At 45.6% G+C, this 23,693-nt stretch overlaps 1 long non-coding RNA gene across 4 annotated transcripts in view; it reads right to left on the bottom strand.

Moving 5' to 3' along the window:
- Positions 1-23,693, bottom strand: part of LOC130532219 (uncharacterized) — an 86,165-nt gene that overhangs the window by 44,412 nt on the left and 18,060 nt on the right. For 2 of the 4 annotated variants that reach the window (XR_008952282.1, XR_008952283.1), the window contains 4 exons: positions 10,051-10,216; positions 9,154-9,211; positions 8,154-8,246; positions 1,486-1,834 (listed from right to left, as the gene is read on the bottom strand). This is a non-coding gene — a long non-coding RNA (uncharacterized LOC130532219). Of the gene's footprint in view, positions 1-1,485; positions 1,835-8,153; positions 8,247-9,153; positions 9,212-10,050; positions 10,217-23,693 lie in introns of those variants that run through there. The other 2 variants (XR_008952285.1, XR_008952284.1) reach the window with 1 other exon arrangement.

Genomic DNA, 23,693 nt, shown 5'->3' with positions numbered 1-23,693 from the left:
GACATTAAAGTAATAAAGAGCCTGGTAGTACACTACTGTAAAGGGCAGCACCACATAAAGACTCATCGATCAGTGCATACGGAATCTAAATTGAGGTGTTCGAGTCTCGGTTGAATGAGGGGTCAGCTCTCCCAAAGTAGCCTTTCAGGGAATAACTTTTCGTCCATAACTTTATTGCCGCGGCTAAAATACACTCCCCATCCACTGTTCAAACCTTTACAGCGAACGCCAGGACAAATGGGCCAGAGTCGGGATCAATAAATCCTCCTGAGGCTGGAGTGTTTCCACTGTAAAGGTAAGGACTTTCAGCCTAAACACAGAGGAGCACTCACGAGATAACTACCTGCAGGTCTGGCTTCAAGTGAGGAATGTCTCCTCACTGTGGACCACATCAAGCAGACGGCCTTTTCGCCCAGACGGCTGATGCTCGGGGAGGGATTCCACACAAAGTCTGAGCAACCAACAACAAAAATCAGATTAGTTCTTATCACTCTGATCTATGTTCCAGAGTGTTTATGTTCCAGACAACCAAAACAGATAGTGTTGTGTACATGTTGTGGCTCAGTTGGATGATGCTAGCTGGGCAACAGGAGGCAAATTAATACTGAATTATACATTAAATGTTGGACCAAAGCGGGTGAAATGCAGTTCAGCATGTTTTTGACGCAGTTTTGTACAGCAACTGAAGTCTGGGGTGTTGGAATGTTTTCAGGATGTGGAAAAATACCAAATGCCTCTGCTCTCAATCAATCATTCATGGTTGACAGGAAGTGGTAAGACTGATGTTAAAGTAATGTTATTAACTCTACATTTTGCCATTTCAACTGCAGATTTTAATCCTTTAAGTACAAGTTGCTATTTCAACTGCATATTTTGGAATTTTACCTGTACACTGTGCCCTTTCTACCTAGTTTATGACCTGTTTTGACTGTACATTTCACTATTTCAACTGCACAGATCACCATTTGAATTACATATTTTGCCCATTTACTGCGCATTTTGTCATTTAAACTTGACAATTTGCCACTTTAAGAACACATTTTGCAATTTGACACTTTTTGGTCGACGGGTGCTGAAATGATTAGTTATGCCAAATTCTTCTGAGACTTTCTGCAACAGAACAGTGACTTTGCTGTAAAACAGATCTTGTATGATCCAGTGGATCCACAGCCACTCATTTGCTGTTATTTTGGACATTATTTTGAAGAATGACACCCACTGCATGTACCGGAGCCAAATTGGCTGCTTAATCTGATAGATTTGTTGCAGTCACATGGAAGCTGGCCATGATTTGAGTGGAGCCGCTGTTCCTGCACCGGCCCCATTTGGACCTGACTGGCCTTTCCTCAAATAGCCCGTTTGGCCCTATAATCCACGGCGAGTGACGGGGGCAGGGCAAGATCAAAGGGAAAGCATGGAACCCTAAAGAAGCCATAACTCTGGGGTTTAATTGTGTTTCGAGTAAATGTCAGAGCACCCCAGACGTCTGGGAATCATCTGCCTCCCTTTAATACCAGTTATTGTCATTCCATCAAACAAAATTGCATTTGGACCAAAATATTTGGAGAAGTAGCATGTGGGAGATTCACTCCACGCAGAGCAGTAAATTAGAGAACAAATGTAAACAGGGAGCTGTTTTATGACACAGGCGGTAAACAGACCGTAAATCGGACTGTCGTGGGTCGCTTTCCTTTAAAAAGCTGCGGACGACTGTGTGCGGGAGGCAGGGAAGCGAGGCCGCCTTGATCCTCTGCTGTAAGATGCCCCCAGAACTGAAGTGAGGCGGCGCCGCCGCTCACGTGTCTTCGATAATTAGGGCTGTAATCTGCTTTGACTAATCACACAGAAAGATAGAAAAAGGAAACAAAAACGTCGAGATGAAGCATTATCAAAACAGTGATAACTGCATGAGGGAGGCGTTATCAATATATCCATTTCACATCCTGATTTCTCCCTCATATTTTGACAACCTATATAGCACATTTAACCTTCAGTGTCTGTTTTTCAAAATGAAATTGCACGGTGGAAGAGGGAAAAAAGGGGGGAGAAAGAGTCATATTACCATGAAAAAGGATGGCTTTTCTCTGGAACAATAAGCAGTCCTTGAACTCCACGTCATTAAAGTGAATGCCATCATTTCCTTTCATTAAGATGACTGTGTGCAGACACATATTGCAGTTGGAAGGCGACGCTGCAGCAGGAGACTCATTTAAAAAACCGCCTTAATCTGGAAAATGATTCTAATGTTTCTCAAATGTTATATTCTCCCAACCTAGCACGTGAAACGCTTAACAGGGCTCCAACATTTTGAGGCGTTTAAACGAGTCACCGCCTCGAAGGAAAAAACTAAAAAAAAACAAACGGAGGCATCCGGAGTGCCGCTTCCCCTGCTTTCACATATATTTCCAATATTTTTGACAATAAATATGGGAAAACTGAATAAAATGCATATCTCTACCCTCCTCGCTAATGGGCGGTTATCACACACTGAAGAGGCCTCCCATCAATTGTGATTTCTTTTTTTTTTCGATGTCAGGAATAGTTTCGCCCTCCCCTGTTTCCCCTCATTCGACTCAACGGGTGTGAAACAGTCCCTCATATCACGTCCTCTCCGTACGACACAAAATGGCTTTAAAGCTGTGCCTCGCCGCCACTGGCAGGCCCGGCTGAAAGGCTATTTCTGGAGAAATGGACACGCACATAAATATCCTCACGGGGTGCTTCGTAAAAAAAAAAAACACACCAGATGACGTTATAAAATGCAGTGAAACAGAAAGAAAGAAGGAAGGAAGGAAAGAAGAGGAAATATCCATCAAATTAACACATCAGTGGCTCTGATTGTAATCTCTCCGCCCTGGCGCTCGCTCCGCCGCGCTAGACAAGCGGCCAAACGTGATTTATCAATGCAAAGCTAATGGCATCAATATGAATCTAACTAAAAATCAATATTTCATTACCAAATTGTTAGCGAGAATGAAGAAAAATGGCCGCGGCCTGAGCGTTCTCCAGGGTAGGAGCATCTGGAGTTCAATGTGACAAGATGAGCAATGCTTGACTCGGGGCTGGAGGAAGGACACGGCGAGGACAGGACTCAGTCTCGGCACACTTTGAACTCTCTTTCTTTCTCTCTTTCTCCCCTCCTCCCACATTTCAGCCAGCCTGACAGTGCTCCCTGTGCGTTATTGCATGTTTTTTTTGGTCGTCCACTTCCTCCCTCTCTCCTTCCTCCCTTTCATATCTTCATCACCCCGTTTCCTCTATCAATCTCCCCCTTGTGTGTCGACGAGGGTGTCGGCCGAGGACCACACAGTGTCTCACATTCCCGCTCAATTAATGACCAACTTGAACATGGAGCCACTCAATCTCCCCCATCTCTATCCCTCCCCACCTCCCCCGCCTCTCCTACACACACACACACACACACACACACACACATTTCAATTATTTTCGCCTCCTTTGAAGACCAGTCAGCATTTTTTTATCTATTCCCCACTCCCCTTTAGTCTCTCTCTACCTCTCCCCCCAGTGGATGGATCTCCCAAGGCTCATCACACGTTCTCCTAACCAGCGCTGCATGGCTTCTCCTGTAATGAGCGCCGGAGAGGAGGAGCGGGAATAGAGGAAGAGCAAGGGAGGCCGGGTGATGTGTGAGACACCCAGCGCTGGACTGGATCCCTCTGAAGTGACCTTCACTTTATTTACAGCGTGTTGTTGTTCTTTAGTGAAGCTCCTCCTTGGGCGGTGGAGGCTCTCAGGTGATTTAACAATGCAACCTGTTTTTGCACAGCGTACCAGCTGCAATTAAAAACACTCTCAGACCAGTTCTGCTTTACCTTTTTGCCTCCCAGGTAGTTTAATTGTGTCCTGTTGATGTATAGAATTTTATGGTAATTTGCTAATTTTTTTCAAGTTTGAGGCAGGAATGGAAAATAAGGCTTGGCCTGGAATTCCAATGATGAACATGTGTTGCGTGGGACCGGTGTTCGGACACAAGATTCCGCCTTCCTCTTCCTCCAGCCCCCCCCCTTTTTGCCACCCGCTCATTTACGCGTCCCCTGAGAGGAGGCGGTAATGTCCGAAAGACCCATTTCTCTCCAGCAGCAGTGGACAGGTCCACTCCTCCGAATGAGAAGGGGAAGGGGGGGATTGTAAAACATGTGTCATTACCGTGTCAAAACACCACACCAGCACAATGACTCCATCCCTCGCCTCGGATGTTTCGGGGGGAATTCACGTGCTAATTTATTGCTCATGACATAAGCATCCCTGAACTCTGTTGCTGTGCTAAAGGGCTGGCAATGACAAATATCATACATGAGCAGAGCGGCTAATATGAATGCTAATATCGCCCCCTGATGTACAGTAAATCGACCCCGAGTGTGAAATATATGCAGCTTTGGATAAAGTGCTCATGTTTCCATCGGTGGGAGATTAACCGGCTGAGGATTTTATCGACATTTCAACGATGTTTATCGTCAATAATCCAGCTGTGATGGAACAAAAACATGTGATGATGCTACATCTGCTACATCTCAAGCTCTGTGTTACGAAATACAAGTGTGAAGGATTAAACTCAACTTGGTACGTGAGGTCTTCAACCTTAAACCATCACTTCAGGTGAACTGATCAGATTTGTTGCCTTGGAAACTTGACCAATACAGTAGCTGGATATCGTAATGCAGGGGTCTAATAACTCAAAATGAAGGAAAAATTAAGAGTCCATTATCAAGATTGTAATTAATTATAATCATATGCATTATATCCTTTTGTATCGGTAGACTGGTATTTGTATACTTGTCTTTATCACTATTAGTCGCTTCTATCCTTTTAAAAATGTTACAGTCAGATCAATGCAAATTTATCCAAGAACAAAGGAATAACAACAACAACAACATAGAAATCCATCATCCGTATGCTCAGGAAGGCTCCTGCTACAAGCAGCCGTGTAGTTCTGCACGGAAATGAAGCTAACAAGACTTTCCTTTTGTCTTAATGAATAAATTAGAAAAGGTGTTGAATAATACATAGATGGTTCTGCGGTGGATGGAGTGATAGATAATACATATCTTTCATTATTTATTTAATGTCATTAACATGATCGTGAGGTTTGAAGTCAAGAGTCCAGCACGTATGGAGCTGGAGAAGAATAACAATCAGAACAAAGCATCTTAGCTGTTACGGTGGATAGAAGCTATCAGCTGTCGGGTCTACAGAATTTTTCTCTTTCATTTCTTGTCACTTAACCGATCAGGGAGACGCTGATTGGACCATAAATCCAGGTGGAGAGCTAACAGTTATTTTTGTGCAGCCATCCCAGATCAAACTGCTTCCCAAATAAATTAAATAGAGTACATCATGACTAGTTGTAGTTGAAACAATGTAGTTTCAGGATCTATCCACCTGGGGAGCTCCCCTGAGACCTTCTCCTCCCTGAGGCCATTTCTTGGTCTTACTCACATCTGTGGTAGAAACTGGGAACAGCAGAGGTATTTAGGTGTTGCATTCAGGAACATCAACAACTGGTAAATGTACTAAATCTTGTGACGGTTCCTTTTTGCTACGTGATTCAACGTCAAAACAACAAAATGGAAAAATTAAGATGTACCTCTTCAGCTTAGAGGTTGTAAATTTGGCTGGACAGACAGGCATCTAAAACAGCCATTTGTACAGCCCCCCCCCCCCCCCTCCCAACAATCTCCTTCCTCCCCTGTAAGTGATTACAGGTTTTAATCAGCAATACAGCCGGAGACCAATTAATCCTGGAATAAATTAGCCTGTTTGGCGGAGACATTACCATTCCACAATAGAAACAAAGCAGAGCGAAGAGGAGGCTGATGATGTGGGATAGGCTACGATAAACGGAATCAACCATAAGGTTGGAGGAAATACTAATGTATAATAAAGCTCATTTAGCTCATTAATTGCTTAGGACATTACAGCTGGATACAAACCAATTGTCAAGGTAAAATAAAGAACTTTGCATCTGATTCAATACAAAGATCACATTGCGGTGTTTTGTTCAGGGGTATTATTAATGTCCTCCTATCAGAAACTTCCTGACATCAGCAGTCAAGTGTCCCATTACAGTTTCCACCATTTATCCAACCAATCAGGCGCTCTTTGCTATCATAGGTGGTGGTGGTGGTGGGGGGGGACAGAGGTAGGAAGGGCCTCTGGGGTTTATCGCCGGAACATTGGAGGGATCTTCATGGAGGCAAGCGGCGTTTGATGGGCGAGGCACATTTTAGTGCACGGTGGAGGCAGTATGACTAATGCGTGGAATGGGACATTTACATAGGAGAGGCAGGCAGTGCTCTCAGCCTCCCAGAGGTACGCACGGCGGGCCCAGCGCTGTGTCTGCCGCCTGTCCTCAGGGCTCCCTCTGCCACTTCATTTCCATGCTCCATTTTAGATCAAGGCTTCTCTAATATTTCCACATTATCCAAGGAGGCAATCTAAGATTGGAATTTGATCCACTTTGAAGGGATGTGACGTTACCCTTCCTTCCTTTGTGTGTGTGCGTGTGTGTGCGTGTGTGTGTACCTGTGATGAGACACAGTCATTACTGTCAAGCCCAACAATGAAATGGAAAGTGTTTCAAATGCAGAAGTCGGTGACTATTTTTAAAATAAAGGGGCGTTGATGTTTCTGTTTCTCCTCTCTCCTCGTTGTCACCTGTGGCAACCTGAAGCCACATGACCCCCCCCCCCCCCCCCCACACACACACACACACACATATACACACCGGGGAGGATGATTAGAAATTAAACATTAGGCAAAGCAACAGTAGGTATTTATACACATCTCTTGACGACCATAACTCATCCTGCAGGAACTAATTATTGCTGACAAACCTTCGCAGCTTGAACATTATTAGTGCGCATTAACCAGCACTCCCCTTTGTAATTGTACATGGCAAAAGCAGCGGGTTGGAGAGTCAATTAGAGGAGAGGGAGAGCCAATGGGAGATGCTGAAAGGACTGCAGAGATAATCTGAAGAAGCGGCGGGCGCAGACATGAAGAGGAAGGAGCGCTGAGGGGACGAGGGAAAGGAGGATGAACTACAACAACGTGGTTGATGCTGAAGGTTTTTCAGACCGTCTCCCCTTGGACCTGTTCCCTCTGTTGTTTTAATCAGATTCGCCTGAGCACAAACTCTAGGTCTTTATTTGTGAAAGATTGTTTCAGGTGAGATGGATGTGGGGGCAGATGTAATGGGTAGAGCGTGCAGTTTCCAGGTATTCAGACATCGCAAAAAAAAGTATTTAAACTGGTTTGATTCGCCCTCAAAATGCAATCTGTCCCCTGAGTGTTAAAAACAGAGTTATCGCACAAACGGGAGAGGATTACTTTAGGAAAGAATAAAAAAGGCATTTCTCTCCCCCCAGTTTTTGTTCGGGATTTACCAATACGAGTCATGTAAATGAGGCTGGTTCAATTTCAGTTGTCCCTGGGGCATGGATTGTGTTTGGAAAAAAGAGAAAGACAGAGGGATAATGTTTTTGCGGGCTGATACAAAGCAGTTTAGCAGCAGCCACAGAGAATCACACCTATCTGCATTACGCCACCATCATGTCAGCGCGGATTAAGGGGAATTTCAGTTAGCCACAAGCATAAAGCATCTGAAATAATATTGATTTTATGAATATAGGGTTAAAGATATGGGGATGATGCAAACAAGGCACAATTTAGACTTTTGCTTGAAGGTAGCCAAGCTTATGGTCAGGTAAGAAGACTGGTAGAGTTGAGAGAGGAATTGTGTTCAAAATATAACAACATGCTAAAAAGTAGCTGAGCCCAAGCTGTCTGTCTCCGCCCACTGCCAGACCATAGACCGAGACAGGGCATCGGATTGCACGTACGCCAGAGAAGTGGTGCATCTGGGAGAACTTTGTTAGGTTAAAGAGCAGCGAGGCGTGCACGCTGAAAGAATTTGCATCCAGAATGAAACAGCCACAGTGGTCCTGAGTGCACTGTGCAACACAGCCTGACAGAAATGTAGCCTATCGCTGCTAATTGACGGCAGCGTAAAGGGACCGGGATGGAAAAAGTGCCAGGTTTGTACGTAATTTTGTTGACACACACCCAACTCTGGTCTGAACGCAGACAGCAGTGGGCCCAAAGAAGGCAAGAGCAATCATGTGGATCCATACCTTTCAGGATGATGGAGGTCAGAGGCTGAACCTGCAGGCTCCAGCAGAACCCTGGATGCAGCGGAGTCATCCGAGTTCCTAGGCGACCGCCATCTGCAACAACGTTAAACAGGATTCAAACATCTCAAATATAATTAGCCGGACAAATGCAGGATGTGCTTCCCGAGTCGACTTTGTCAACATGTCAGAGCCGAATGTGTTGTAACCACATCAACTGTAATGCTTCTGCCTTTTCTCAAGATGGCTGGATGTCATCCGAGTCTGTTTGCTCGTCCTCTGTTGAAGACCTGAGACCTGAGGACGTAGTTGGGAGCTGATTCTGAGCAGCCTAATCCATCAGTCAGCAAAATCTTATCTCACGTCTCACTTATCTGACTTCTGGAGTACAACAACACAGCTTCACGTCACAATCATGTCTTGTTGCACTCCACCTCTGGATTTCAGCTCAGCACAGAATTTAATACCAGAACAAAACAGACTTGAGATTTAACTTCCTGTTCTGGTCGAGGTTACTGGCAGTTCACACCTTGTATGCTTGAAAAAACTCCACACAAGCACCACAATGTGTTTTTTTTTAAAGAAGAAACTAATCTGAATTTCCTGTTTAAATAAAGTTGTTTTTTTTCTTTCCTTTTTGTAATTAAAGAGGTCATGAGAAAGATTGTCTCCATCCTCTTATTTGCTCGCATTCCCAGGAGGGACGTCTGTCTTTTCATCTCAGTCCTCTTCCTCGTGCTTTTTATTTCCTGCAGAAGGTCTTCAATTGGGCACAGCACAGCGTGAAACTGTAGCACAAATGAAATCAACTCATTACAGCGTCCCTCCCTGTTGTGTGAGCTAAAGAACAAGCGCAGTGGTAGCGGCTAAAACTCAAGGTCTAGTGAATTGGGATTAAAATGTAGGCGAAACTGGGAGGTTTAAAACAAGAGTGTAAATTATATAAAGAATTAGCTGCGACAGAATGACACGCCGATGAGATAAGAGCCTGCAGGGGATTAACCTTGTGTAAATGTCGGTCTGTCGTCCAGCCTCGTGCTCGGGTGACAGTGGACGATGGCCTGAAGGGAGAAAAAAACAAGTATGGGTGAAGCCTCCTTGACCCCTGGCAACACAGTGGGTGTGGATGAGCGGGGCGACGGTGGCCTTTTTGTGGTGCTAAGTGCTCCACTTGTCCGGGCCTGGCAGGTGGACTGGCAGGGGCTTCACCCTGAGGTTGGAGGGCTCCGCACCAAACACTGGGACTCGTGGTTGTGTGTGTGCTTGTGTTTGTACAAGCGCATGTACATACAAACACATGCTCATAGACGCCTCTGCTGCATGTGTGCCGCTGTGCCTCTCGGTATTTAGCCCCTAAATGATGAGCGCCCTGGTAGTACCAGTTGGCAGACGGGGACCCCTCGGCCTTCCTTTTAGAAGGGTAACACGCAAGCGGATGTTTGAGAAACGGCTCGACAGGCTCTACACCGCCTCATTCCAGGGACCCTCTGACCTCTCTGTCGTCTGTGAGGGGCCGCACCGACCCTCTGCTGCGGCCTTTTCCAGTCGAAGGGGCAGGTCGGGCCTGCCCTCGACACCCGGCTCCTCTACCTGGCATGTGCGTGACAAAGGGGGCAGGAAGTGTCAGCGGACAAAAGGGTTTCACCCAGACAGAACAGGGAGGAGATACACAGCGGAGAAACACGGCCGTGCTGACACGGTGAGAGCCGAGGGCCACTCTGACCCGTTTTGCCTTTATGAGATAATCCGTGCCTACTGAGCATCTGACGCCGAAGCACAAGCGGATCCCGCCGTTGCCGAGCTGAAGGGGAGAAAATTCTCACCGCTTGGTTCCATCTTTTATATTTCTCTTTGCTCGCACCTCACCATAAACACATGTGTGACAAGTTTATAATTGTACCTGTGTCGGTGCGTGCGAGTGTGACACGAAGGCAGACGAGGCCGTAATTGGCATTCCTGCCTCTGCGTGCCAGCCGGCTCTTCCTCCTCTTGTTGGAGCGAGAGTTGACAAAGAGCGCGCCAAGCGTTTCCAATCCCACATCCCTCACTTTTTTCCTTTTTGCAGCCTGTGACGAAAAAGAAAAAAAAAAGAGGCGAGATGTGTGTGTTTCTGCATGTGTGCGAACGCTTCGGATTAGTGTCTCGCTGCACAATAAATCTTTGTTAAACAAATGCAAAGCAGATGGCACCGTGGTGTCTCCTCCGTGTGGAGAGGAGGAAAGAGAGAAAAGAGAAGGAAAGAGAGGGGGGAAAAACACACGCCTACTCCGATTTCTCGTCCTCCACAGACACACTCATCGGACGCATTACACAGACGGTGACTGAGCTGGGCTGTGAAACACTTAATCCTGCAGGAGAAGTTAAAGGTGGCGTCTAAATGCGGACGGACACCCAAACACATTCTGCTCACGGAGGGGAACATTTTGTTTATCGGGAATGACTGCTGATATTAATGACACACTGGAGATCTCAGACCCGGGCGCATGAGGGAGACGCGACCGGGTCACGCGCCACATTAATGCGAGGTGAGGGAAGGTACAGGAGCTCCCTGCGTCTCTACCTTTTCATGCACATGTGGCCTTTTCTGCACGAGGACAGCCTCGCCCGGCTCCCGACTGTCACGGATGGTTATGGATCCTCTCCGAAAGAGTTCGCGTGCTCGCCGACGCAAAAGAACGAGGAGGCCCCCGGGCCACGCTGCGCGTGGGAGCGGCTCCCGCAAGATGGCCGGAGACGTTCCCGTGGTGAGACTGATTTGCTCGTCAGGAAGACGCGCGGAGGGCTCGGGTGACCATCGTCCAGATCAGACAAGTCTGGCAGGCAGCGGGAGGGCTGCTATTGGATTCCGGGCAAATTTAAAAATCCTTGTTTATGCTTCCCGATGAGATTTTTTTTTTTTATATATATGTTTGGCTCATTATAATATCCAACATGACAACATGTCCAGTCGGCCTGGTGTAACCCCTCTGAGGAATCTGGGGATACGGGCTTTAAAATACGAATAAGAGAGAGCGCGGTCATAATTGTGATGATGGCTGACAGTGCCAGCGAGCCAGACATCATGGCCGATGACAGCGGCCTGTGTGTTTACATCCGCACGCGACTGCGTCGGCCTCCACAACGTGAGAACGTGCTGCTTCGAATTACTGCAACTTCAACCGAATCTGGTCAACTTTGTACATATGTTTGATTGCACTGTGGGAGGAGGGTGATTAATGAACTTAGGCCAAATATGCCAGGAAGTAGCCGGTATGGAGGAAAGAGCCATTACCCCCGCTGATGATCCCCACATCAAGGTGCTCTTCTCCTCCATGCACAAAAGGAGGGACTCATCGCTGGCGTGTATTTTTAGCCTCCTTGTCTGACGGGGAGGCTGGATTGAACAGTGTATTTCAGCCGCGCTGCCTTTAGTCCTTTCATCTCACCAGAAAATGGAGGGAAAGCATCACTTAACATTGCAGCTCACCACACAATTACCTGAGTACCTGTTCTCGCTGCAATTACAAGCCCAAGACAAATAATTAGTCTGACAAATGACTCCCGGGCACATCGCCCTTGTTGTGGTTGAGCCGTGTAATTTGGAGCCCCGGCTCCGAATGCTGGCACCTTGGCGGTAATTAGCGATAGGCGGTGTAACTTTACACCCGCTGAGCAGAGCGCGCGGCCTCTGCTGCAGGCACGCGTTTTTAAACCTGGAGCGAGAGGCGACGGGAATCTCGTGTCAGCCCAGATCTCCCAGACAGCAAGAGCCCACCTGCCAGCCTGTCACGTCTCCCTGGAAAGGGGGCCATATTGTCAACGTCGCTGATTGAGCGGCGCCCGCGCTCCACTCCATCTGGCATCATCTGCGGTCTGTCTGCAGCACGTGCGCGCTTCTCCTTCCTTCACTCGGTCCTGCTTGTCGCAATTGACAGCCGCTTGTCAAATGCGCCGGCAGCTGCGAGTTCATACATCATTAGAGGGCTGAGGAGGATTGAAATCATCTCCATCAGGGCCCCTCAGGTAGTGTCGGCGTTGTTCGGGATCCGTCGACGCCGAGGCCCCGCTCGGAGAAGGCATCATTACTCGCACATCTGTCAGATTTGAGTAAAAGGTTACACGGTTAGGGGAGAGGAGACGACTCGTGCCGGCAAATTCGGGATGATAGAGTAAACTCATAAAAGTAATTTGAGATGTCGGCTGCGATTCGTCAAAACTGCCATTTGTTTCACCGTCTATGAAAGCTCCGAACGCAGACGCGCACACGGCTCTGGCCTTTTATAACAGATATACGGAAACAAACAACACCCACCCCAGCCAATTTACTGGGCTCCCATGGGGCTTCTTTAAGAACAGTACTTCCAAATGGATCGCAGGTGTATTTCATCGTCCACAGGGACGCAGACGAGTTTTTGCGGGAAGGGGGACCTGACCCCTCTGTAGGGATTAAATGCAGGTAAACGCGGGAGTTTGCTCACCACAACGCGGGAGGCTGCACCAGCTGACTCCCACTCAGTGAGTCACAGGGGCCCCGGAACAGGTCTCCAGGGTGGAGGGCCACTGTGACTCCAGAGAATCCCTGGACACACACACACACACACACACCTACACACACACACACACACACACACACACACGCACACGCACCGGCTCCAGCACAGGTGTGTAGCCCGGCAAAACAATAATATTTCTAATTAGGTTATTTTTTAATCTGTGGAAGCGAGGATCCAAATTACTACAAGGTGTAAATACAGACGTTTCCACATTTACCGCTCATGAAAAAGCAGCAGGGAAGGTATAACAGAGGAAGATGATCAGCCCAAAAATGTTAAACACAACATAGAAGATGATTAAAAAAGCAGAATTAACAAACAAAGCCATCCATTATTCTTATCACGCTATCTGATCAATCTATTTTTGTTCCTCAACAACTCCCCGCTCCCCCTCCCGCATAGCGCCGAGCAGCATTTTTTTTTCTTTTTTGCACTTCAGAGATAAAAATCACAGTCTTCTCATCCACTCCTCTTCTTTTGTCTCCATTTCACACAACAAAAAGATAACACCCACGTGTGACACGTCCACCCACATCCATCAAACTTCGCTCAAATCCGCCAGCGATGGGAAAAAACAAAGGGATGACTCTTTCATCACAGAGCGGGCCAGAGAGAATCGATCAATCTGAGCGAAGGCTAAACAGCCACAGACGGAGCGGAGGGCTGCACAGGCCGGCAAAGCATTTTAACTAAATCTTTTTTGCTCTCTTGTACCAGACATGTTAACACTGTTTTGCCCTTTTTGGGTTCCCGAGATCGATGTCTGTCGGTCGGTGAGTCCTCTCGTCCTTCTGAGATTTTCTGATGAAATTTTTCAAATCATCCCCAGCTGCTCCAGCCACTTTCCACCCATTTCCTCACATTTATCACTTATCTATCACTTTAGGATGAAACATTGCACTTGCTGGATTTGAACTGTCTAATTCACCGACTGACAATAGTCGTATTTTTCTGCTCTGTTTGAGGAGCTTTGAAGTTGACTTATTGGCACTGGTTTATGAAAAGATGATGGTTTCCAAATGGGGAGAAGGAGGCCTTTTCCCCTCTCTTCACACTGCTTCTTTTTTTTTGGGAGGTTGCTGAATTAAAAGTTGCTTTGCATCCACAAATGCCAAGTAAAAAGAATAAAGGGAGGTGGAAACAATGAACCAAACCTAGAAAAATCCTTCCAATAGATAGCAAACATTGCTATAGCTTGTACAAAACTAGGAACGCCGATTCAAGCAAGGAGAGCGGTGGAAAAAACAGGCGGTAAATCCCACACCTGGCACCACACTCCCAAAGTGATACGACAGAAGAAGGGAAAAGGTCAAGGTAAGCCGGACCAAAGATTTAAAATGTTCATCACAATCACAGCTTGCCATCAGCTATTAAGCGTCCGGCGGTGAACGGACGCACAAATTCAGGCCCGACTGCCTCTCAGAGAACCTCCTTATCTCACCTGTCCACCTGTCCCGCTCACCCGTCCATCTTCCTCCCGCCGACCGTGGTGATTGCATCTTTACCCAAGTGACAGCTGCGCTGAGTAAAGTCGGCCATTAAAAAAAGGGTATTTATTATTTCTGAGAAACAAGGAGAAAGAGAGGATTCTCCTGCACTGTTCGTCATCTGGAGCTGCGAACGGAAACCGGAATCATTCCCACGTTCACTTAAAATCTGGGATTAATTATGCTGTTTTTTAGCATTGTTTGATTTAAACGTGAATAGAAGCAGTTTTGTCTGCCTGTTCTACAATGACCCAACAGCAATATCCATTACGGTTTAGAAAAAAATCCAACTAACCAAATTTCAGTTCAGTTCTCACACTCTTTCTGAGCAACTTTTAAAACCTCTATAAACCAGAAGCTCGACTTTATCCATCTTTGAATCATTAGAATCACCAAACAACATGTACTAAATGTCCTGGTGTGGAGGTCATGTGACTGAGACAGGAAGTTACCTTCCAAAATGGCGGTATCATCTGTATAGAAAAATAAAGGAAGCAGCTAATTTGAATTCAATATTTTTCAGATTATTTAAACACCTTTAACATTTCCAGAGTTTTGATAACATATCCTTATAACAGCAAACCTTTCCGGACTGTATTTATAATTGATGTGATGATGAATATAAAGGGAACAAAATAAGATCACGGCAATTACAGCAGTATTTTGGGTAGGAGTAGAGCTAAAGGAGATGCTTTAAATGGTATTTAATACATGATATTGGTTGAAAAGAATGAGCTTTAGTTACCCTTCACAGTACTGCTCTTTAATGTTTTGGTCAAAGGGACATTTTCTGTGTTTTTAGGGGAACCTTCTGCTCCTGCAGAACAACAGTTCAGTGCTCTTCAGCCCTACGCATTCTTTCTCTCGCTCTCACACACACATTGACGGTATTTGTGTTGTCTTGTTTGCTGCTGTGGGGTCAAAGGGCTCCAAAGTCAACGGGTGTCGCGCTTCTTCCACCAGAAAGCCACCCGTCTCCGAAGCCAACGTGCGTCGCATTCGCTGACGAAGGGAGTTCTACGTGTTCCTGCAGACAGCTCCTGTCTGCTCGCGCCTCCCCTTCGCTGTGCAGATATCCATCCCAACAGAACGAGGTCAAGCCTGCATAATGACCCTAACGAGTCAAGATTCACTGGATTAGATTATTTCAAACAGTTTGCGGAGCGACCGTTTTGACAACAAATATCCCCGAGCCAGAGAGTGATGGTCATTCCCTGGCTGCTTCTGACATCACAAAAACAATGTGTTGATTTGGATTTCACGTTCAGCTGCCCGTCGCGTCCACACGGCTTATGTGGAGGGATATGTCATTCCGGGGGTGAGGCTAATTTCAGCCAGGCCATTCTGGATGATGTCAGTGGGATGCAGGAGAAAACGGAGCTGACCTCTCGAGCCCCGTGCTGCTATGCCGCGTTAGACTTGGTAATTCGGTAAATCTGTCGCGTTTATTTCCCCCAGTGTCCACTTCATTACGGTGCATCTCAGATTTTGGAAGCAGCATCGCATGACAGATCGCCGGCCCTCTTTTTCTCCCTCCATCAGCGCAGCTATGTCATCCTGCTGTTTTAATGCAAAGTGATGGGAGGCAACATGAGGGTTCGGTTCAAAAATAAAACGCCGTCTCCCTCCGTCAGGGAGGCATTTTGGTGAAATGGCCGTCTTAATCTGCCTCGTCCTCAGCCGTAATTATCGGGCCCCTTCGTAAAAGCAGGCCCCTGCCTCTGTCTTCTTACATTGTGTGTCTTTTGTGTTTCGCTTTTCTCATCTGTTTTTGTTCCCTTTTCTGTCTTTTGATTCAGGCGGATTGAAGAAGAACAGGCCTGATTGTCTCGCCTGAGGTAAGATTTCATAGGTTTACATATCAAAGTCTATAAATAGATAAGAGCTTTTGAAAGGGAACGTGAGCAGAGAAAGGAAAGTGTGTGTGTGTGTGTGTGTGTGTGTATGTGTCAGGTTGGCGAGGCTTTCCCACTTGCATACACAGCGAAAAGAGCCTCCACCAAAACAAAAGGGATTATGGCGTTTCAAGGGTGTTGTGTTTGCCGTGTTTATTCACATAGCTCATGGGGCCGTGCAGGACCGCCGCTGAATGTCAATGTCAGGCATCGAGAACCGCTGCAACGCAAGATAAATACGAAGAACAATAAACGCAGATTAAGGCTGAATGCGTCACGCTAAATCAGCCGCGAATCCGGAGTCTCATGACATTAAGTAACCCTTGAAAGTGTTGACGTGATCACGTTAAAAACGATGACGGCCGGTGTGGCCTCCGGTGCACCGCTGCTGACGAGCGTTATTTATGGGGACGGTCGGGTGAAGTCCGGTGTCACACCTGCTTAATCCAGCCGGGGCGGTGCGGCGGAGGGTGAACCGTATGGCCTGGAGGAGGGCCGCGACGGACGCCTCCAATGCTGAGGCTGATGGAGGTGCTTTGAATAAGCTAATTAGGCATTAGGGTGTCTTCTGGAGCAGGTGAATTTATATATATGAGAGAGGGAGAGAGAACATTAAAGCAGGGGCGATCCTACGTGACGGAAAAGATGCCTCAGCTTTACCTGCATATTTCTCTGCCCAGGAAAAGAAAGTTTTGCAGCAGAGATAAAGCCTAATGTGCACAATATGTGTTAGTTAACAACTGTAGTCTTAACTTCAACTTAACCGATTGCTTTTTCTTCCCCCCCCCTTTTTTCGTATTTCCACATCTAATTACACTTTCATTCATCAATGTTGATTAATAGGTCCTGTGGCACGCCTGCCTCATTTTACTCTCAATTAAGCTGGTTGATGCATGTTCTCATCAGGCAAGATGCATTGGCCTGGTTTACTTGAGGCGCTATTAGTGGACACTGTAATTAGTATCCCGGCACACAGAGCTTCCCCCACCTCCTGAGCCCCTCTCCCCAAGCTGCCATCCCTGGCCTCTTTTAATGCCTTCCAAATAATGAAGATAACAGAATAGATGAGGGACGAGCAGTCCGGCCCACGTTAATCATCTTCCTCTCCGCTTCTACTTTTTTCTCCCCTTCTTTTTTTAAGCGGCAGAATTATGGCTTGTAAAATCACCAAACTCCCAGTGTCTTGACAGACCTCTTTTGTGCGCCAACCACTCCGGCTCCTCCCGCATTGTCCTTATCAGCGGGGAGATGTATGTCTTTATCACATTTCACACTCAAAAGGGAACAGCCTGCCTGATATATTTGCCAGTTGCTAAATATGGGGCTTTATCGAAAATATCAGTTCTATGTTGCGCACATTAGCCCTCGCGCTCTTTGAGGAGCCACTTAAAAGGAAGGCTGATTACACGCTTGTTGCTGTCGCGATACCAGATTCGGTGCCGGAGCCTCCTTTTTCTCAGCCAGACAGCCTTCCCAGTACACTCCTCTGCCTCTGATTCTACGCACTTCAAGAGATCCCTCTGAGGAGGGCTGCAGCAAAGAGCTAGACTCGGCAAAAAGAGACTAAAGGACGGGTGAAGAATGGAAAAAGATGGAGATGGACGAACAGAAAGAGAGCAACAGCAGGGGTAATGATAGTAAGAGAAGCAGAAAAGAAGAGAAGAACGGCCTTGTGGTCCTTTTTTTTTGAGCCAGAGATGCTGCAGCCCTCGCCACGTCTCATCCCAGTGTCTGTGCAGACGGCTCCCAGGGGCCCCTCTCGCCATAGCTTGTAAGTGCTAATTGGGCCTGTTAGGGTCAGCAATTAGCCGGCTGCTATTGAGGGATCGTGACAGCCGGGGCTTTCAAAGCTCCGTCATTCTTTTAGGGTAGAGGGAAAAGGAGCATGGCACCGTGTGGACAAGGAGCAGACAGGCAGACAGGCAGCAGAGGGAGATAAAACAACAGGATATCGCACAATGCAGCAGGCTGGGGGCAAGTGGGGTTGGGGCAGCGGGAGGCAACACGACGCCGTTGGCTTCAGCCAAAACTGAGAATGATGCAACTTGGTCCTGCTATAATTATTGTCCAGTTTATCTTGTTCTGTTTCTGTAGAAGCTCAGGTTTGATTGTGAGCAACAGGTTCTCTTCAAACCCTCTGGTTTCATACACCAGGTCGATCTATACTCAAACTGAAAGCCAAAAGATCTCAACACTGTAGACGGAACCCTTGTCCTGGACCCAATTCTGTGCAGCAGCTACTTTATTTCATCTAAATATTTTTACAAAATCTGACGGAGCAACGACTGTGCAAATGATACAAATACCTATGTATTGTTCAGGAAATATATAAATGTAACACCCAGATGATGCGAGACGAGATGTTTTGCACATGCACATGACCTCTGCACCAAATTCTGCCTCGGAAGTGGAAAAGCATGTGAAAGGTAAAGAGTAGAATGTTAACATATGTACAAATGTGTCTCCAGTTCCAGTAGCATTACTTATATATGCAAACACACCCTAATAAACTAGATGATTACTATCCTCCAACATCTACAGCCTTCTCAACTTTGTTCTCAAATAGCCAGTACAATAAAACAATCATCTTGTTTGACATGTGAAACCCCAACCGCACAGGTGTGACACGTCTCAGGTGTCAACAGCAGGCAGCTAATTGCCCACGAATGCAACTGGGGCTGCGCAGACTGGGGTGGTTAGCTTATCCGGGAGTTAAACAATACATTTAAAAACTGTTTAAATTCCAAGCGATGAATCAGGCTAACCAGGGGACTAACATTAGACTAATGTCACTTTCTAAAAGCAATAAGCCACTCGATGCAGTGCTTCCCAGCAGTTTTAGAGCAACTCAGAGGCTTTAAAAGCACCTCTTAACTGCTCTAAAGTGACTAAAGCAGAGCCTCTCAGCGCTTATAGCGTACATCAAACAGGACCTTTTACCACAAATAGCAAACAAGGAGCGTTGTTGAGCGGCACGTATACGTACGCAAGGTTACATTAGAATTGTTTCGCAAATGGCCTCAAACCGCATTCCCTTTATGATGAGAGGAGTTCAAAGGTTTATTGTGTGTTTGAGAGCAGGAAAGATGGAGGATGGAAATGTGATGGCTTTCAAATGTTTCCTTATTTTATTACTGAGGGAAGAAAACTTTCTTTGTGCATGCATGTGTGCGTGCGTGTGTGCGTGTGTGTGTGCGTGAGAGTGAGTGAGACAGGTGGGGACTTGTTGTGCCGTGAGAGAGTGATGGGTTAGGCAAGATGACAGGCTGGCACAGGGGGCAAGCAGGACGGCGACTGAACATGCTTGAATCTGGGGAGAGGTGTCAGTCCAGCAGGCAGCCAAGCAGAAACACACAGGAACACTTATGAAAAGGTGATTCAAAGGAAGAAAAAAAACAAACAGAAGCTGCTCTTCACATTCCTGCAGGAAGCAAAGAAAAGGAAATTCTGCATCACAGTTTTGAGTCTAGGTTCATTATTTCTGCTTACAAAACTCATTTTGAGAGATTGAATTACTTAAAATTCCAAAATTAAGATGGATTGTATGATGATCTTCCACCTAAATAGCTGCATTCATGTAATAATATCACTTAAACCATTTATGTTAAGTTCTTGGCTGTTTTCTCAAGCTCTCGCACCAAACGAAGGGTATCTTTTCCCAAAATGTGATGCAAGATGTCTATGTAGATTCAATCATCCAGGTCATTGTATCCTTCTGGATAGAAGGCGAAACGTCTTCAAGAGAAGCAACCCAGTCCAGTTGACATAGAAAACTACCTTGGACATTTATGTTAAGGAAAAAAGTCCCTTTCTTCTACCATCGAAGAATTTTATCACAACTTAAATCATTATTACTAATAAAATAATTAACTTACTCATAAAAATTTTCAATGCAATCATAGAAACTTAATTATTAAGCTTTCAGGAGGCTCAAATATCACCTAGAAATTTAAAATTCACCATTATTTAGTTTTACCCTCTTGCTTTGAGCTCATGACGTTCTGTTCACATGTGGGCTAAAATTCAGAATTACAGTGAAAAATGCCATTGTTTTCACAGGAGGAGGGGAGCAATAACAAAAACCCAGCACAACATAACAGCGATACAGTTTTGAATGTGAATAATACTTAAGTGCGGCCACACTTATTTTTGTGTTGGGCCACATGTGGCCCGTGGACCACAGGTTTGACAAACCTGCTTTAAAAATAAATTAAAAAAGAAGCTTAAACATATATGTGATTGCAGAAGTGACCCAAAAGCATGTTGATTTATAAAAAAAATCCACAATGATTTCACCCAATTATTCTTAACGATGCTCCTAATCAGCCAGTTGAAAGTGATGCAACTGCGAAGGAATGCTAAATGGGGATGTTTGATTAACACGTGATTGTTTGATCTTTGTCTTCCATCTCAGTGACAGAAAAAAAAGGAAAGATTGGATTTGCTCATGCTGAATTGCAATCTTACTAAATGTGGGTTCCATCCGCGACGGGCACGAGGATGACGCACCAGCTGCTCGGATTCATAGGTGATGAATGGTGCCACGAGCTTCCAGCCATCATTTCCCAAGTAAAATAAAGAAATAAATAAATAAGTCCTCACGGTCACAGTCCATATTTTATACAAAACAGCATGAGGGGATTTTAAAGAGAGAGGCTGCACGTGTAGTCTCTCTTAGTCACAGCTAAAGAGCGATTTTGCTTCAGCTTCATCGTGTACATGGAGCGGGTGGGGGGGAATTAATCAAAGCTGAAGAGTGATTTTTTTTTCCCCATGCAGCTCCCTCGGAGAATAAACATCAATAAACATTACTTAATACCCTACAACACAAGCCCTGAGGGTCCCATTTAATTTCACTGGTGGAGAACGCCTAAAGTGCTACTGTTTTACAGCAAATTACATACTCTGAAAGTTTGAAGAGGCAGCTAGTTTTCCAACCCTGGAGAAAAAAATTAAATTAGCTCAAATAAAACCACGTCAGGAAGGTGTGGGTGGGTGGAAACATATAGCAAACAGGCTATTTGTCCTTAAAAAGTCCAGTTTGACAATTAAGTTGTTTTTAGTCTTAATTGTTGATTCCTTGAAGGAGAAGTCCAAGCTAGCAGAGAAATGATTGGTAGAATGAAGCTTTAAAGATGTCGCTCCCTCACACACCATGTGCACACACACACACACACACACATGCAGCTTTTCTCTGTCAGTGTTTGAAGTGACACGCATGCCTGGTTCATCGTTACAACCATCACAACACTTCTTTAACAACACACTTTGCACAGAACCACTTGGATCCTAAATGAACTCCGATGCAATTAACAAACGCTTTAGTGTGTTTAAAAATAAGCTGCTGGAAAGAGCAGCAGCGAGGAAAGGTGCCATCCAGGCCCACAAACAACTGATTAAACTCTGCTGACTGTGTGTTGGGTTTATTGTGCCTGGTCTGAAGAGTATTAGTTTAAATCGGTTCTTATAGGTTATTGCAAGACATATAATGCATTTCACAATAAACCACTTTCTTTCCAAAAGCTAAAACGCTAACAGAGCTTTGGGCAACAACTAAATTCCAAATATTGATGTCCATACAATATATATGTTACTTTAACAGGCTACATGGAAAGGCCCACCTTATAGAGTTTACCTGCAAAATGAGGACATTTGACAGCGTGAGGACATTTTGGCTGTTCCTCAAGGTTAAGATTAAATTATAGTATAATTGTTATCATCTATATATTTTTTAATTGGTGATGTTACCGAGTAAAATAATCAGATGTAGCATGTTATTATGTAAACGCCGCTGTGGGAGGCAACAAAGCTAAAAAGCTGGGCTACTTCCAGTTGGAACAATTAGCATTATCATGGTGTCAATTGATGTTCCTCTCTGACATTCTGAGAGCGTCCGCAGACGCTTCAGTGCCTCATCAGCATGAAACAGACATATTTGGCTGACGCGGGTAGCGTGTCGGAGCCGTCATGAGGCTGCTAATGTTTCATTTGTTGATGAATGATTTGATTGACATGAGTGACAGACGTTTTGATATTTACACATGAAGACAACAAGACGGTCTCTCTTCTACAAACCCACAGAGATCTTAGCACCAGTCTGTCCTTTTGATTCTTTTTGACATTTTGATGGGACCATCGCGCACATTTACCTCAAATCTTGAATATTTTAAATAAGAATCTTCCAACTGTGTGTAGAAAATGCACAAGCGCCCCAAGTAAAATGACCAAACTTATCCTAGAATGTTCTTTCTTCGCTGATGAGGGACTGGTGTTGAAAAACGGCGGCCTTGAGATGCCCGCCTCAAAATGTGCACAACTGATTGGTGATCTTAAAAGGTGAACACCTGTCTTCCGAGGCTACACCCCCCTCTGTCCATTGTTTCCCCTGAGGGGATGGGAGAGAGGACGTCGGGACAAACGAGCAGCTTTGGCAAACGCTCAAGGAGGTGATATCTGATCTCACTCCCACAAAACTTAAAAGGCAGCTGGACAGTGCAAGGGAAAACAGGCTGTGCATCTCAGAGCATAAAAGACGAGCTGTTTTCTCTTCATTCCCCCGTCTTCATCGCTCCGTGTTTTGATTTAAGGGCTGAGACATTTTGGCAGAGATACGGGGGGAGCCGAGGGAAAACAAGACCCACTGAGACATTCGACCTTTAACACAGATCGCGTGATTCCCGTCTTCGAGCTTTCCATCCACAAACATCGCATCAGCAAAGCGGCGGATGGGAACACGTTAAACACGAGTGTTGGCGAGCGTGTTTACGGAGAGAGATGTCCTTCAGACTGAGCAGCTGTGTCAGCAAGCATCCTGCCCGCAGAGGAGATCTTTGATCGGCATGCTGAACCCCTATGAGAGTGACCCTGACCTTTGACCTCTGAACACAGGGTTCCTAAAGGGATCAAGCAGACATTACATAATTGCTGTTTTCTCAGTCTGTTCAGTTTCCTAGAGTTTAAATATGAATACAACAGAGTGTGGTGCCTCCGATGACGGATGAAAGCACTTTTTGCAGGTTTAGCTGCGTTGCACGCTAACTTAACTAAATTAGTCCTTAAAACCTCAACAAACAAATGAGGGATATCGCTCTCGGAACTGTGCTTTGCTTCCTGTACCGCTGTCTAATCTTGACAGCTGTGCTGAGTTTTGGGCAGGTTTGATGTATTAAAAGACCGTAAATATATAAATATAAAACATTCAGGCCGTTGCTGCACATTTGCTAGTACCGTCAAAGATCCCCAGTATTATTCATCCTGAATTATTCGTTAGCATTTAGCTCATTTTTTTTAATGGCACAAATGTTCATAAATTTGCTCAAGGGCACCTCTTCTGCACAAGAAGACACCAGCAAGTCCTTTCCTGGCTTCAGACCCGGAACCTCACCCGTGTATAAATGACACAAGAACACTTCCCAAAAGCATGATTTAATTAGCAGCTTATCCTCATATCTCTTTTAGATGAATGAATAGATTGGTCACATGTAATTACCTGAGTGTCACCCCCCCTCCCCCAGCACACACACACACACACACACACGACCATCACCACACACAAAAAGAGATAAATCTTGAAAGAAAACTGATACGCTTAACATTCACTGCACATTGCATTTCATTTCCTCCTGTGCA

The sequence above is a fragment of the Takifugu flavidus genome, chromosome 10 (genome assembly GCF_003711565.1).
Source record: "Takifugu flavidus isolate HTHZ2018 chromosome 10, ASM371156v2, whole genome shotgun sequence".
Taxonomy (NCBI): Eukaryota; Metazoa; Chordata; class Actinopteri; order Tetraodontiformes; family Tetraodontidae; genus Takifugu; species Takifugu flavidus.
This window is presented reverse-complemented; position numbering and strand designations above follow the sequence as displayed.